This window comes from Thermobia domestica, chromosome 13 (assembly GCF_964235325.1).
Source record: "Thermobia domestica chromosome 13, izTheDome1.hap1.1, whole genome shotgun sequence".
NCBI lineage: Eukaryota > Metazoa > Arthropoda > Insecta > Zygentoma > Lepismatidae > Thermobia > Thermobia domestica.
The window spans coordinates 113,643,418-113,657,931 of record NC_137466.1 but is presented as its reverse complement, the minus strand read 5'-3'; the positions used below and the strand labels follow the sequence as shown (position 1 = coordinate 113,657,931).

The 14,514-nt window shown below is 35.4% G+C and overlaps 1 long non-coding RNA gene across 1 annotated transcript in view; it reads left to right on the top strand.

The window, feature by feature from the left end:
- Positions 1–5,589: 5,589 nt before the first annotated feature.
- LOC145669272 (uncharacterized) overlaps positions 5,590–14,514 on the top strand; it is a 77,389-nt gene continuing 68,464 nt past the window's right edge. Inside the window, exon 1 of the long non-coding RNA XR_014128178.1 lies at positions 5,590–5,655. This is a non-coding gene — a long non-coding RNA (uncharacterized LOC145669272). The remainder of the gene's footprint in view (positions 5,656–14,514) is intronic.

Genomic DNA, 14,514 nt, shown 5'->3' with positions numbered 1-14,514 from the left:
TCGGAAAATACAAGTTTTTCGGGGGCAAAATAGTGCATTTTACTACACCATGAATACTTTCCACATCTGGAAAGTCCGGCCCCGTATGTATCTTAGGTGATTTAACGGGCATAGGCTTACGTGACATCACATATGGATATAACGAAGTTATATCGGCGTAACATAACTTCTCATTACCCGTACAATTCACAAAAGATTTGAACACTTCAGTGCGTCCGCCATTGTAACAATTCTTGGGAATAAGGAAATCAGGCAGGCTAGTACAATGTTCTTTAATAAACCTTTGTACGTCCTTATCCGTCTTTACCTTTTCATCCCAAGAACATTCCCAGATTTCGTATAGGTTTATACCTAAACGTTTTAGGTACTTCCGGCGGAGCATTGTTTGTTCATATCTTTTTTCCATTGTATTGCATGAGTCTTGAGCGTCATGTAAAATGTCGTTACGGTTGAAAGGGTAACAACGCGGGCACGAGTGCCAGTAACAACCATAAAATTCGAAGGCAGCGTTGAGTCCCTCATGCCATCCATCAACTTGGTACCTACCAATATACTTTTCCCCACCTCTCCTAGCATGCTGGATTTCTATCCCTAATTGTTTTTCCATATACATAAGCCATTGCATAGCTTTAGTACTATACTTTGTCTTATGATGGAAACCCAACGCGGGAATTACGGGAATAGTATTTTCAGGTAAGTACAAAGTACGATATGTACGCATTGCAAGACCTGCAATGGTGGATGATGTCATGAAACATTGCAAACCATTCGTTTTCTCCTCGATAATGTCACTAAATTTGATGATCGCTTCTGCTAGAATTCTAACATCGTTTTCGCAATAAGACAGCATTTCCTTTTCGAGGTTAAACTCCTCGCCACTTGCCGCACGTTCTTGGTGCCAGGCTATTAATTCTTGTTTTTCTTCAGTGCTTCGTCCTTCAGGGTCATAGAATTCAATTGGGGGATAGGGACCAACATAATTTTGATTTTCCTCGGTGTTAAATAAATATGGGAAATCTCCCTTTCTTAAATTTCCGCGCAGGCCTAAAGTTTTGGGAAGTCTAGATAATTTACATCCAATAAATAAATAAAAATCTTTAAAGAAAATTCGATTACCAATATTAATATTAAAAATTTTCTGACCCTGAATTACCACATTAGGAATAAGATGCTGCTCTTCTATTAGATTTCTAAGGCAGAAAAGACCATCATATCTGCTAGCATTATGTGCAATACAAATTATACGTCTAAAGTCAGGTCGGTCTGCCAATACATGGTTAATAAAGTCCGTCATTGTCTTAAAAGAAAACGAACGATTTCCATTATTATCACCACAAGTTTTACAGGACTCATCGATACCTTTATTCATACAGTTGTGGCAAATATGCTTACAGCATACAAGTACTACCACATGTTCCCTTTCACCGCGCGCATTTGGTGCCTTTAACATCGTTTCTATATCATATGCAATGTACATAAACCTATCAGTATGTACAGGCTTTTGTTGTTGTACAAAACATGTGTGAGTAATATCAACATGCTTACGACAAGTCGTGCAAAAATGTTCACCACACACATGGTTTGATTTTCGACGCCTGTTATCAAAGATGATACCACAATTATTGCAAATCTTAACATTATCACACACAGATTTCCCGCCTTTATTACATTTCTTATGATTCTGAAAACATGTACCCTCAGCAAACTCTCTATTGCACGCATTACATTTAATTTTATCACTATCATAATTTCGTACGTGTTTGCATTCACAAAGAGAACAGTGAGTTTCACACTTATGTTTATATGCTAACCCATTATATGCTTGCAAACAATAATAGCAATACTTCAATTTACCAAGTAATTTTTTAATGTATGGAATGGGTTCAAAATGGCCAACAGTGTCACCTCTCTTATAAAAAATAAAGATTTTATTCTCGGCATACTCTCCCGGGTAACGTACTATATATTCCCGGTCATTATTTTCATCTTCCTCATACACCACAATTTGATACTCACCACTTAAATATGATTGTATCAAATCCAGGTCTTTAAAATCACATCCACCCTTTGCTTTAACGTCAACTCCTGCCATTTCGCAGAGAACTTCTGCTTTAAGAACCCATGTATCATAATCTCTTGTTCTTAAATTATATAAACTTTGCTTACTTGCGGTGTGCTTCGTAATCCCCCATACAATTGCCATGGGAAGGCAGTACATATTATTGTTTTCTATGCGTATTAAACGCTTTTCCAAATAATCTTGATGTTTGGAATACTTTTCAACAGCACTTGCTGCATTTCTTCCGTTTCCATGCATACTCTCCGCTACATGGAAGCGAAACAATACCTCATGCCCCAAAAGGAAATCCTCATTTGAATTTAAAACTCGTTCAACTGAGGAAAGGACAGTTTGAGCAGAAAAATCGGGTTTTCTTCTAAATGGAACATATACAGACTTGTTATTTCTACTATTGCTACTATCAATGTATAGTCCAATATAATCTGTGGGGCGAGCATTAGATAACACATGTTCTAATGCAAAATTAAATAAGCTTTCAATATAGGCCTGTGGATTATCAATACGTCTTTCATTATCCACTGGTCTAACCGCGATTTCATGGCCCGTAAGATGAAACTTACGAAACCGTTTTCTGCTCTCTCTTACTACTTCGAAGTTATTATTACTCTGATTTTTCCCCTCATTATTATTTCCACTACCACTACTACTAGTACTACCACTAGCACTACAATCAGTACTATTTATACTTTTCTTATTATTGCTCCCATATCCAACAAACAAGGGGTCAGGAGCATGTGAGGGTCCAGGTTGAGGATCAGATTGGTCCCCATAACCATGATTATCCTGTACACAAGGCTGATTGTATACAGGATTTTGTCCCTGGACTTGTTGCGTGGGTTTAACCACAGCATCGTCCACATTTTTAACCAATCTCCTCACTTCTTGTTCTTCATCGGAATTTAGATTTACTCCATCTAAAAATGCCAAGTCTTCATCACTCAAGTTACAATTTTCTTGAGGGGTCACAGTTATGGGTAATTCAGATGGAATTAAAGATTCATCCAAAACAAATCGCGAACCAAAATCAAAAAAGTTGGATAACTCTGTATTATTTATTCTATCTATTTGCCCTTCTCCGCACGCCATTAAATACATAAATCTGTCTTGAGCATAATTGTAAAACTCCTTATTACGAAAAAATCCATGTACAAATAACTCAAGCACATCGGCGGCTGAAACGCAATGATTTAAAAGTATAAGGTCATTACCTTCTAAAGCACGAAGAGCGTGTAGTAAAGCCTCACATCTTACACTGGCTCGATGACCTAATCGCTGCAGCTCCATTATCGCCTTCCACGTACTGAAGACACGAGAATAGTCATCAAGCCCGCGTAAAACTTCATGCAGGAAAAGTTCATCAATCATATTGAACTCACCAGTTGAACACAGGAAATTCATCTAAAACAAAAGAAAAAGAAAAATTTTGAGTTCTATGTAATAAAAAAATCTAGCAAAACAAGCAATAATCAATAACTTGCTTTGAAAAAACTAGAAAAGAAACTTGTTTATTAATTACCGGTTAAAAAACAAGCTCAACTAAAGAAATGTTCATGACTTGGTTTTAAAAAGTCTTGTTTACTAAGTGTTGGTTAAATAATTAATGGTTAAAAAACAAGCTCAGCTGAAGAAATGTTCAATAAATTGGTTTTAAAAAAGTCTTGTTTACCAAGTGTTTTCAATAAATATATTAATAATAATTATGAAATACACTCACCTTCTAATTCTTAGTTGTTCTTCAAAAACTGATAAAAATGGCCTCGCTAATTTTTATATATTGCAACTGCAGGGTCAACACACTGTAAAACAGTAATAATATTTTTTACTAAATGTTATATTTTTAATTCAGTACTACTATTAGCACTAATAATAAGTCAGGGGTAAACAACACGTTACGTCCAACGGCGTACAATAAAATGATATTAAAACGGAATATATATTAATATATATGTCATTACATTAAACAAGTTTACGCATGTTTTGACGCAATCATGTGGTAAGTATTGCCACCTAGCGGCCTTATTCAAAAGCATTTAGTATAGTATTAAGTCGTCTGCAAACGGGTTCATAAAACAACACGTGTCTGTGCATTTTTTTCCGATTCACATTCTATACGTGTTTCCAATAACAGTACACATGTATGTAGCCTTGTTCCAATTGCAAAATATCCTAAAGCCCATTCTGTCCATCGCAATATTTATTCTCAAACTAAATATACCAAAACAAAAGGCCCTCATTCTGTACTGCGGCCCACCGTAAAATTTATACTTAAACTAAGTATAGCAAAAGAAAAGGCCCTCATTCTGTACAGCGCCCCACCGCAAAATTTATTCTGAAACTAAGTATAGCAAAAGAAAAGGCCCTCATTCTGTACAGCGCCCCACCGCAAAATTTATTCTGAAACTAAGTATCGCAAAAGAAAAGGCCCTCATTCTGTACAGCGCCCCACCGCAAAATTTATTCTCAAACTAAGTATCGCAAAAAAAGTCCTCATTCCGCACTCTATAATTAAGCTTCCCCTGAATATTCCTTAATATCCCCTAATAGTCCTTAAATATCCTTAGTATGGGCTAGCTACCCTTTAAGTATCCCCTAATAGTTTTTAAATATCCTTAGTATGGGCTAGCTACCCTTTAAGTATCCCCTAATAGTTTTTAAATATCCTTAGTAAGGGCTAGCTACCCTTTAAGTATCCCCTAATAGTCCTTGAATATTTTTAGTAAGGGCTAACTACCCTTTAATTATTCTTAATATCCCCTAAATACTGATTAATTATCCTTACTATGGGCTAACTAGCCTTTAAGCATTCTTAATATCCCCTGAGTATTCCTTGATTAACCTTACTATGGGCTAACTAGCCTTTGATTATCCCCTAAATAGTCGCTGACCATATTTAGTATTCCGTAACTACCCCTTGATTATCTTTAGTATTCCGTAACTACCCCTTGATTATCTTTAGTATACCCCGTTTGATTATCCAGTAAATAGTCCTTGATTATCTTTACTATTCCGTAACTAACCCCTGATTACCACCTAAATAAATCTTAACTATTCTTAGTTTGCCCTAAATAGTCTTTCATTAACACAATGTTTCTTACTAAGTTGTCTGTTACTAACACATTGTGTCTTACTAAATTGTCTTCGCATTCTAGTTTGCGTAAATAATCCATCGCAAAGTACATAAAATAAGCAAATGTGTTACATTATAGTCTGTGGCTTGCAGTCTAAATATCATAAAGGGTAGTAAATCGGCTCATATTCCTACAGGCTACAATACAAATTGACCTAAAGCATTTTCATTTATTTTTATTTTACAAACTAGGCAACACATATACTTTTTCTGCACTTGTAAATAAAGTATACCAAAAAACAATTCCCCATTTCATAATAATTTCTTATATATTAATCTCTTTAAATCAAAAATCTTCCATTACCATTCTCTAACTAAACACAAAGTATTAAGATTTACCAACACTGCTACAGGAAGTTGAGTCACTTCCTGTCCACGCGCATATAGGAGTACCTGTAGTTCAAAATGTGGTTTCGAGATGGAATTCAAAAGAAGATTATGTATAAAGGTAAGTTTAATATCATTTTTAGCATTAAATTATTTAGTATATAATAGAAATGAAGTATTTCAAATTGATAATCTTTTTTTCTACATTTATTTTATAAATACTTATGAAAATCGTATTCGTCACTATGTGCGTTAAGCAAATGATGGTACTCTACACTATTTAATGGTATTTCAACCAAGTAAATGTTAGCCGAATGCAGGCTAATGTTGTTTTCCGTGTTTTAAAATCAATTATATTTAGTATTTGTTAATGTAGGTTCATAAAAATATAGCAGTGATTAATTTTAAAAGCGTGGCAATTGGTTCCCATGCGTGCGTGCATTTATACGGAAGCATGTTTATATTTATTAGTTTTAAACGTGTAGCAGACGGTGTACATGTGGAAAAACGTTCGTGCATTTATACGGAAGCATGTGTACAATAATTACATTTATTAGTTTAAACGTATAGCAGTGCAAGTCCATTCGGAAAAATTGCAAGTCCATTATTAGTTCTAATCGTGTAGCAGACGGTGTACATGTGAAAAACGTGCTTGCATTTATAGGGAAGCATGCGTACAATAATTACATTAATTACTTTTTAAAGCCGTGGCAGTCAATGTCCATTTATATAACAAAAAAAAACATCCGCGGCAACAAGTGTGCAGGGCGGGGCAGGGCAAAACATACGCGCAAACAAGTGGTTCAGGGTAGGGCAGAGCCGGTGTGCATTTCCAAGCAATTATTCAGTATTAGCAAACGCGTAGCAACAAGTTAAAACAAAATAATAATTATTTTATACATTATTATCAAAGGTGAATAATGTTGCGTTAAGTTAGGTTATACGGTAAAGGCGCGTTACCGACGGTCACAATACCATAGGTGGCGTTAGCAGGTATAACCAGTTTAAGTTACTTTAGTAAGGAACCATATGGTTTTCCAGTAAAGGCGCGTTAGCGACGGTTACGTTACAATAGCTTTGTAAAAAAAATGTGGTTTTCCACTAAGGCGCATTAGCAAATATAAACATCTTAGGTTAGCTTAGTAAAAAAAACATGTGGTTTTCCACTAATGCACATTAGCAAGTATAGCCATCTTAGCTTAGTTTAATAATAGATAGGCAATTTAAATTTTGTGCTAGGCAACTAATTTTTCCGCGGAAGTTATATATAACACAAACTATTTTATAATGCGTTCTTAAATGTAATCTGGTGGGCGTACGTGCAATTTTAAAAAGTACAACCAATATGTGCTAGGTGTACACAGTAATTTTTTATTTTATGTTCGCGTTAGTGCAATTGTAAAAAGTGCAACCAATATGTGCTAGGTGCACACAGTAATTTTTATTTTATGTTCGCGTACGTGCAATTTTAAAATGTACAACCAACATGTGTTAGGTGAACACAGTAATTTTTATTTCGCTTTCGCGTACGTGCAATTTTAAAAAGTACAACCAACATGTGTTAGGTGAACACACTGATTTTTATTTCGCTTTCGCGTAAGTGTAATTATAACAAAGGCGTAACCAATATGTGATAGGGGAAAATGGTATTTTAAAATTATTTCCGTAAATGCTTGCTATAATTAAAAAATAAATCTTTTGTGTAAGCGCACAACATGAATAGCATTTTAAACAAACGCGTAGCATTAATGTTAAAAATATTTTACAATTAATCACTTTTTTCTCACGTTTCAATGTGAATGCCTGTGGTGGCACGTTAACGATTATGTGTTATACTTTTAGAGTCAATTACAATTTTACATTTGTTCGTTAGCCCTAGGTTTAAATATTAATGTACAAAAGGCGCGTCAGTGAATATGTGTGGATATATACATCAACTACAATAATAACTTACAATTTTCGCTGGTCGTCCAAACTTTTTAGAAATCGCAAACACACACACGTAAAATCACACAAATAATTACTATAAAAGACACTATCAGTAGCAACAATTATAATATATAGAAAAAGGGAACATAGGGATTTATATATAAGTACTTTATTTAGTATAGGCGGAACCATTTTTTACCCATAAGTCCGTGTGCTTTATTGCATATAGGCGGAGCATGGTCAATGTTCTCACTGTGGACATTGAGTCCATACAATAATAATAATTGTTCAGTTCGGGGCATTAATCTCTAAAGTTGCAGTTTATTTTCTCGTATTAGATTGTAATAACAAAATAAATGTTTTCGCCGTTCTCTGGTTATCTCTAAGTAATAACGTTTCCAAATTGTTTATATATATATTTACAAATACAAGTTCAGTTTGTAATAGGGCAAGCGTTCAATAACCCATCAGTTCTCGTGATTATCGGTTTCTCTATCGTCAATATCAATTAAACTTAGACACATAAACTCGTGATCCATCTGTGATTAACTCTGTTAGATATCACTCATGGTTGTCAATAATAAAGGTTTTTAACCTTGCACGTGATTGTTATTCAAAGTTCTGATTAAGTTCAAATCATACAAATGTTTGTAGATGATTGCAAGCAAGCGTTCAATAACCCATCAGTTCTCGTGATTATCGGTTTCTCTATCATCAGTATCAATTAAACTCATACACATAAACTCGTGATCCATCTGTGATTAACTCTGTTAGATATCACTCATGGTTGTCAATAATAAAGGTTTTTAACCTTGCACGTGATTGTTATTCAAAGTTCTGATTAAGTTCAAATCATACAAATGTTTGTAGATGATTGCCAGTAATCTGTGATTCGTGTAAATAAGTAAAGTCTATAATCACTTTTATCATTCTGATACGGTACAAAGTTAATCTTGACGTCACTAAAGCCACGCCAAACGCCTTCTTGCTCGTTCATTTCAATTTCAACGGCTCTCAAGGAAGGACGTCTGTGCCACTCAGTCTTCAGCTCACAAGTAAAAATAATGTTTTAATAAATATTACTCTTTTCATAGTATACTTGTAGGAGGGGGAGGGGCTTATTTTTAACTTTTCACTTTGTTCAAGTCGAGGGATGCTCACATCTTTTTAACAGGTAGCTTCTAATCAATTATATATGCTCACATACTGTTCGTATAGGTCCTGCATAGGGGCAATGGGTCCTGGGAGTCATATTTTTACCAACGAGTAATATTTTACATATTACGAACCATTACATAAGCTGCAAGGCAGGGAAGGGAACCATTTCCTTTTATCTGCTCCTACCTTTTTAACATGGAGTATGGCTTGCCATACGAAACAATCTCACATCTTTTTAACAGGTAGCTTCTAATCAATTATATATGCTCACATACTGTTCGTATAGGTCCTGCATAGGGGCTATGGGTCCTGGGAGTCATATTTTTACCAACGAGTAATATTTTACATATTACGAACCATTACATAAGCTGCAAGGCAGGGAAGGGAACCATTTCCTTTTATCTGCTCCCACCTTTTTAGCAATGAGTATGGCTTGCTATATTTTTCACTTCTCACATTCTGTTCGTATGGGTGCTGCATAGGGGCCATGGTTCCTGCACAGGGGGCAATCTTCAGGGGCCATGGGTTGGGGTCATTTCCAGGGGGCCATGAGGCCTGCTGTCATTCACTGTTCCTGCAAGCAGGGAAGGAAACCATTTCCTTTTATTTGCTTTTTAATAGGTAGCTTCTATTGAAGCGTAGGGGCCATAGGTCCTGCATAGGGGCTATGGGTCCTGCATAGGGGCTATGGGTCCTGGGGTCATTTCCAGGGGTCATCCATTGTGGTCCTGCACAGGGGCCATGCGGTAGGGACCATCCAATGTGACCTTCGTAGTGGTCATTCAACCTTTCCTTTCGTCATCTATCTCCAGGAAAAAAAAAAACCTGACCCTATTTCATCACCTCCTTCGATACTCCCCCCTTATCCTTAATTAAACAAGCGATAAACTATCTTATCAAGGCGCGGCAAGTCTTTTGATGTTTACCATACTAAATCTATACTACTCGCGTACGCTACGAGGGAGCTCTCACAGTAAACGCAACTGGTAGTACGTTCAGCAGACAGCGGAACTTACACATTATAGAAGCAGTGTTGACAAGTGATTAAAAGCGTCAGTAGCGGAATTAATAGTTTTTAAATGCTGTAGTCGCGGACTCATTGCTGCTTGTTCACTGCCAACACTTATTATTAACTCTTACTAAGGACATCCATCATTTTCTTAACTCTCATTGGTTTCCAATGTATTTGCACTCCAAAGAGGCTTACTCTGACTTTACACACCAGTCAGTTGGAGGGACGGCTTTAAATATATTAATACCATAATGGCATAGGAAATCTAACGATACTCGACAAAATATGAAATTATCATTGATACTCACTCCTATAGCCCTACGACTTACAAATCGCCCTCTGCACACAGACCATTGAGGGGAGGCTTTCTTTCCCTTTCTTAGCTTGGTGGCTGAAGTAAGAAGAAATGGATATTACTTTCCCTACTGCCAACAGTGTTTCTAATGTACTCAACATATACAAACAAAAAAGTAGTTGTTTTGACGAACGTTGGTTATACTCTTTAGGCCACAGAAAGCGAGATAACTGAAATGGAATGGTAAAGAAATAAGTAGAGTAATGAATAGTTCATCCAGAGGGAAGGCAAAACCCTGAGAAAATCCATGCATGCAATACGAGCTAGGGAGTAATCAGGAATTTTCAATAGCCATTAATTTTAAGTGCTCCCTCATTCTGTACACAATTTCACGAGCTTGTCCTCTGAGAGCCCCACCTTCTTTCCTATTGCTGTTATATTATTATTTTATTAAATAAACGAAACAATTTCAAAGCACAGAAACCATAGTTTCACGCAGTATGTACTGGAATAATTGGTATTTTTTTTTAATGTATGGTGTTCTTCTTCATAGATAAACATCTCATGCTCAGCATCGTAACACTTCACAAAACAAACTTAATAATACAGATAAGTAATGAACAGAATAAGTGACAAGTTTAATAATAGAAAAAAAAATGAGGTTATAGTGTTTAATCAGTAGACAGGCAGTAAAACAGATTTTATATTAAGTTTTGCGAATGAAATATCCACACCATTTCCAAAAGCCGGCAATATGTAACTTACAATGCCTGGTTAATCCAAATAGGCGCCGTCTGAACATCATACTTATCTATCGTTCAGCCGACTATTACATTCCATGGCGAAAGAAGATAGAATCTGTGATGCGAAGAAATCCTCAACCGTACGTTGCACCACCCAATTCTCAAAGAAAGGCTTCTCTTCTCTCATCAGAAGAGATTGAGATGTCGGAAGAGGAGAAATCGGGGGAATACAGTGAGTGAGAGTTTCATACTCCAACTCATGGAGAGCCTAGACCATTCTTTGATCGACGTGTGGGAGTGCAACATGAGGACATGTTTGTTGGTCATTGTTGGATTCTTGTAGGCAAGTTTGCAGTGAATTTCATAGAGTTCAGCGCTGTAATGATCTACATTGAATGTTTAGAAACTTCGCTTTAGAAAGACATGTTAGGTTACTACCACGATATCTGCAACAACAAAATCTGTGCATGGAGAAGAGATTGAGAAACCATTCTGGACATTGATCACCATCCAATCATTGTCCTGGCCGTTTACAACTGCCATAGTATATTCATTTTTCATCTAAATTGACAATCCAATAAAGAAAATTTTCCAAAACTCTGAAAAACTGCACATCTGCATATACCAATTCTTCTTGGCCGATGTTAACTCCTGTGGCACCATGTGAGTCCAAGTATTTCACCTAACCGATTGCGCGGAACCTATACCGAACTCGTCTCCAACGACATATACAGGATCTGCTTCCAGTGTTCCGGGGGTGCTCATCCGAACATGATGTTGGTGGTGCATAAGGAGCTCATTTTGTTATCCTGCGTAACCGAAGTGAAATTTGAGAAACCAACGGCGAATGGTGTGTTCATTCGATATTCTAGGTCCAATGCGACTTTCAGTGTAAAATATTCCTGTTGGAAGTCGTAAAAATATCACTCGCAATTGTATTATTTTCATGATGCACTTTCATAAGACACTCTTCCAAAACGCACTGCTTCCTGACTGTCTGGGTATTCTAGTCTGTTTGCCGAACATGTACTGAGTTTGTAAGTTGAATGCATGACCTTACTGTTCCTGCATTGTGTTCCTGAAGTGAGTTTCCTACCAAACATCAAAGACGACACTTCATTTGCGCCACCCTAAATAACACTTCCTTGTGGCTATATAACTAACTGGTGCGCCATCAGTCTATATGCCCCGAGTTTGATTCCCGCTGCTCGTGTAATTCCGATTCAATGTTCAGCTGTAGGTTAAAGACTCATATAGCTTCTGTGTTCAAAAGAATTCAACTCTAAATCAAGCAACCAGGCAAGCAGCACGTTTTGTAGTGATGAAAGCTATTCATTGCTCATTTATTCTTAACTTGATCTAGATGAAAAAGGGATATATTCTTAAATTGAAAAGTGTGTACATGTAATACTATAAAGTGTATACTCGTTTAACATATAATAATAATAATAATAATAATAATAATAATAATAATAATAATAATAATAATAATAATAATAATAATAATAACGTGAATTTTATAGTTTCAAGGAATTCAATGTTTTCTCTCCTTTTCGATGAAGAATTTTGGTCTTAATTCTCAGAAGCTGATAGTTTCATTCATCAAAGAAGAAAGATTTAATACGCTAACTTTCAATACTAGTAAAAATTACGAAGTTCATTAATTGTTTTTAAAATCTTTTTGTGGTTTCATTTGCAGATTACAAATTTCTGAGCGAGCCATCAAATTTGCCGAGCAAAATATCTTTAATTTTTTAGTTTAACGTTCCACGTTTATGCCGTTTCGGCTGAGAGAGACGGATGATTAAGGCAAGTGAATGATGATGAAAGAATTGGTGGAATAGTAATGTGGGAGGGAGCGGGAGTACGTCTAAAAAAACACGAACAGGATGTTGTTCACTACAAACTTACTTGGCCGGAAATCGAACCAAAGGTGAGCGCTCTACCACTGAGCTACCGTGCCTAAAGGAACACGAAGATTTATCGCCACCGAAATAAAAGCCCACCAGTACTTAGCATCTCAAGTAGGATTACTACTTCTTTTCATATGATACACTTTATGTAATCATTCCATCTTCTCGATTTCCCCGGACAGTATTTACAACTGACACTTTGCGTACACTGTAAAAAATTTCATAGGTAAATTTACAAAAAAACGGTGGCAATCTGTTTGCCAAGCCTCTGGGTAAATCAATTTACAACTATAAAGTAAAATTACTAATATGAAATGGTATAAAATTACATTTTTATTAATAAAATATATAATTTCTTATAAATTTAGTGTAAATTTGTAAAAACAACTAGAAAATTTTGCAATTTAATCTAAGGAAATGTATATCAATTTGTATATCAAAATGAAGAGTAATTGATTTTACGTTGATGTTTAGTAATTTAATTACATTTTTTTTTTCGTGTACCAGATGAGTCTCTCTGATTTTAGTGATATACTCCGGCTATGACAGATTCTTCGATTTACGTGGTTATCCGCCTCCCTTCATTTTGTCATTGCTACTTAACTTTCTCTATACATTTATTTATTGGTCTCTTTTTGTACTTATTTTCCTTATCGATGTTGAATATTTGCGCCACCTTTGTTTTTCACCTCATTATTTTTTTTTTAAAGTATGAGGAATTATTTTCTCTGTTTCGTTTTTGAAATGAACTAGAATCTTCATGGTTAGAGTATATTGAATTCTTCTTCAAGTCAATTTAAATGTAACTTACTTGCAATTTCAATTAGTAATAATCAAGTATACTTTAATTTTTTTTAAAGCAAGGGATATTTTACTGGAATTGAAGAAGAAATTAGTAAAATTACATTATTAAAATTCCAGTTCATTTCAAGGAAACCAAAAAGAAAAATCCGTGTATAAGCTAGGGTATAGATATCCAACACTACTGCTCCATTTTAATTTAAATAACTATTATAACTCTCTGCATATCCCTACAAAGTTAATACCCCTTTCTCCTCTTTATTGGCATAAAAATTATTTTAAAATACGCATATCAATTTTTTAATAAATATGTGTGAGAAAACTAGCGAAAATATTGCACATATGTGTGGAGAAATTGTGAAACGTTGAACACACAGAAATGGAATTTCTTCCTTTTCCTTTATGTTCTCTTTATTTCTTTTCTTCTTTTCTTCCTTTTCCTTTCTTTCTTGTCTCAATGAAAATACGAAATCTTTGCACGAGTCGTGTAGGTTTTCAAGAGGTCTCTGGTACACAGTATCTAGGGACTCTTTTTTTTTTCCTTCTTGACGGATTACAAGAAAGATCAAAGAGAAACTGCTAAGTATACTACTGCAAGAAAATTTCTGGAAGCGTACATTGCCCGCGTTAGAAGAATATTTTTTATTTAAGAAATAGGAAAAAGAAACCTGAAATACGAGAAATAAAAAAAAGAAAGTTTCACACAAACACTGTGAGAACGAACGCAAAGAAAGAAAATTTCTTCGAGCATAGCCGAATCGTCCTCAGAGATAGAAGAAACTATATAATAAAAGGGAGAGAGACTGTAGAAAAGAAAAGATATCAACCGGTATACGAACAGCTTCAGAGTGATGCTTGTGAGAACAATTTGCAGTCCAATACAATTTAAGTGGAGATGCGGGAGTTATTTGCCAAAGTGTATAGAAGAAAAGAGTAAGAGGAGGAAAATAGACATGTTAAAGCAGATGCAATTTTCAATTCTTGCCTTTGAAGAGTACGAATTGAAAATTGTTACTTTTTCTACCCGATTTCTGGATAAAGTATGGATGATACTACTAATATTTTTCAGTGTTTTAGTATTCTTCAAAATAAATATATATATATATATATGCAGAGAGTCACTCGTGAC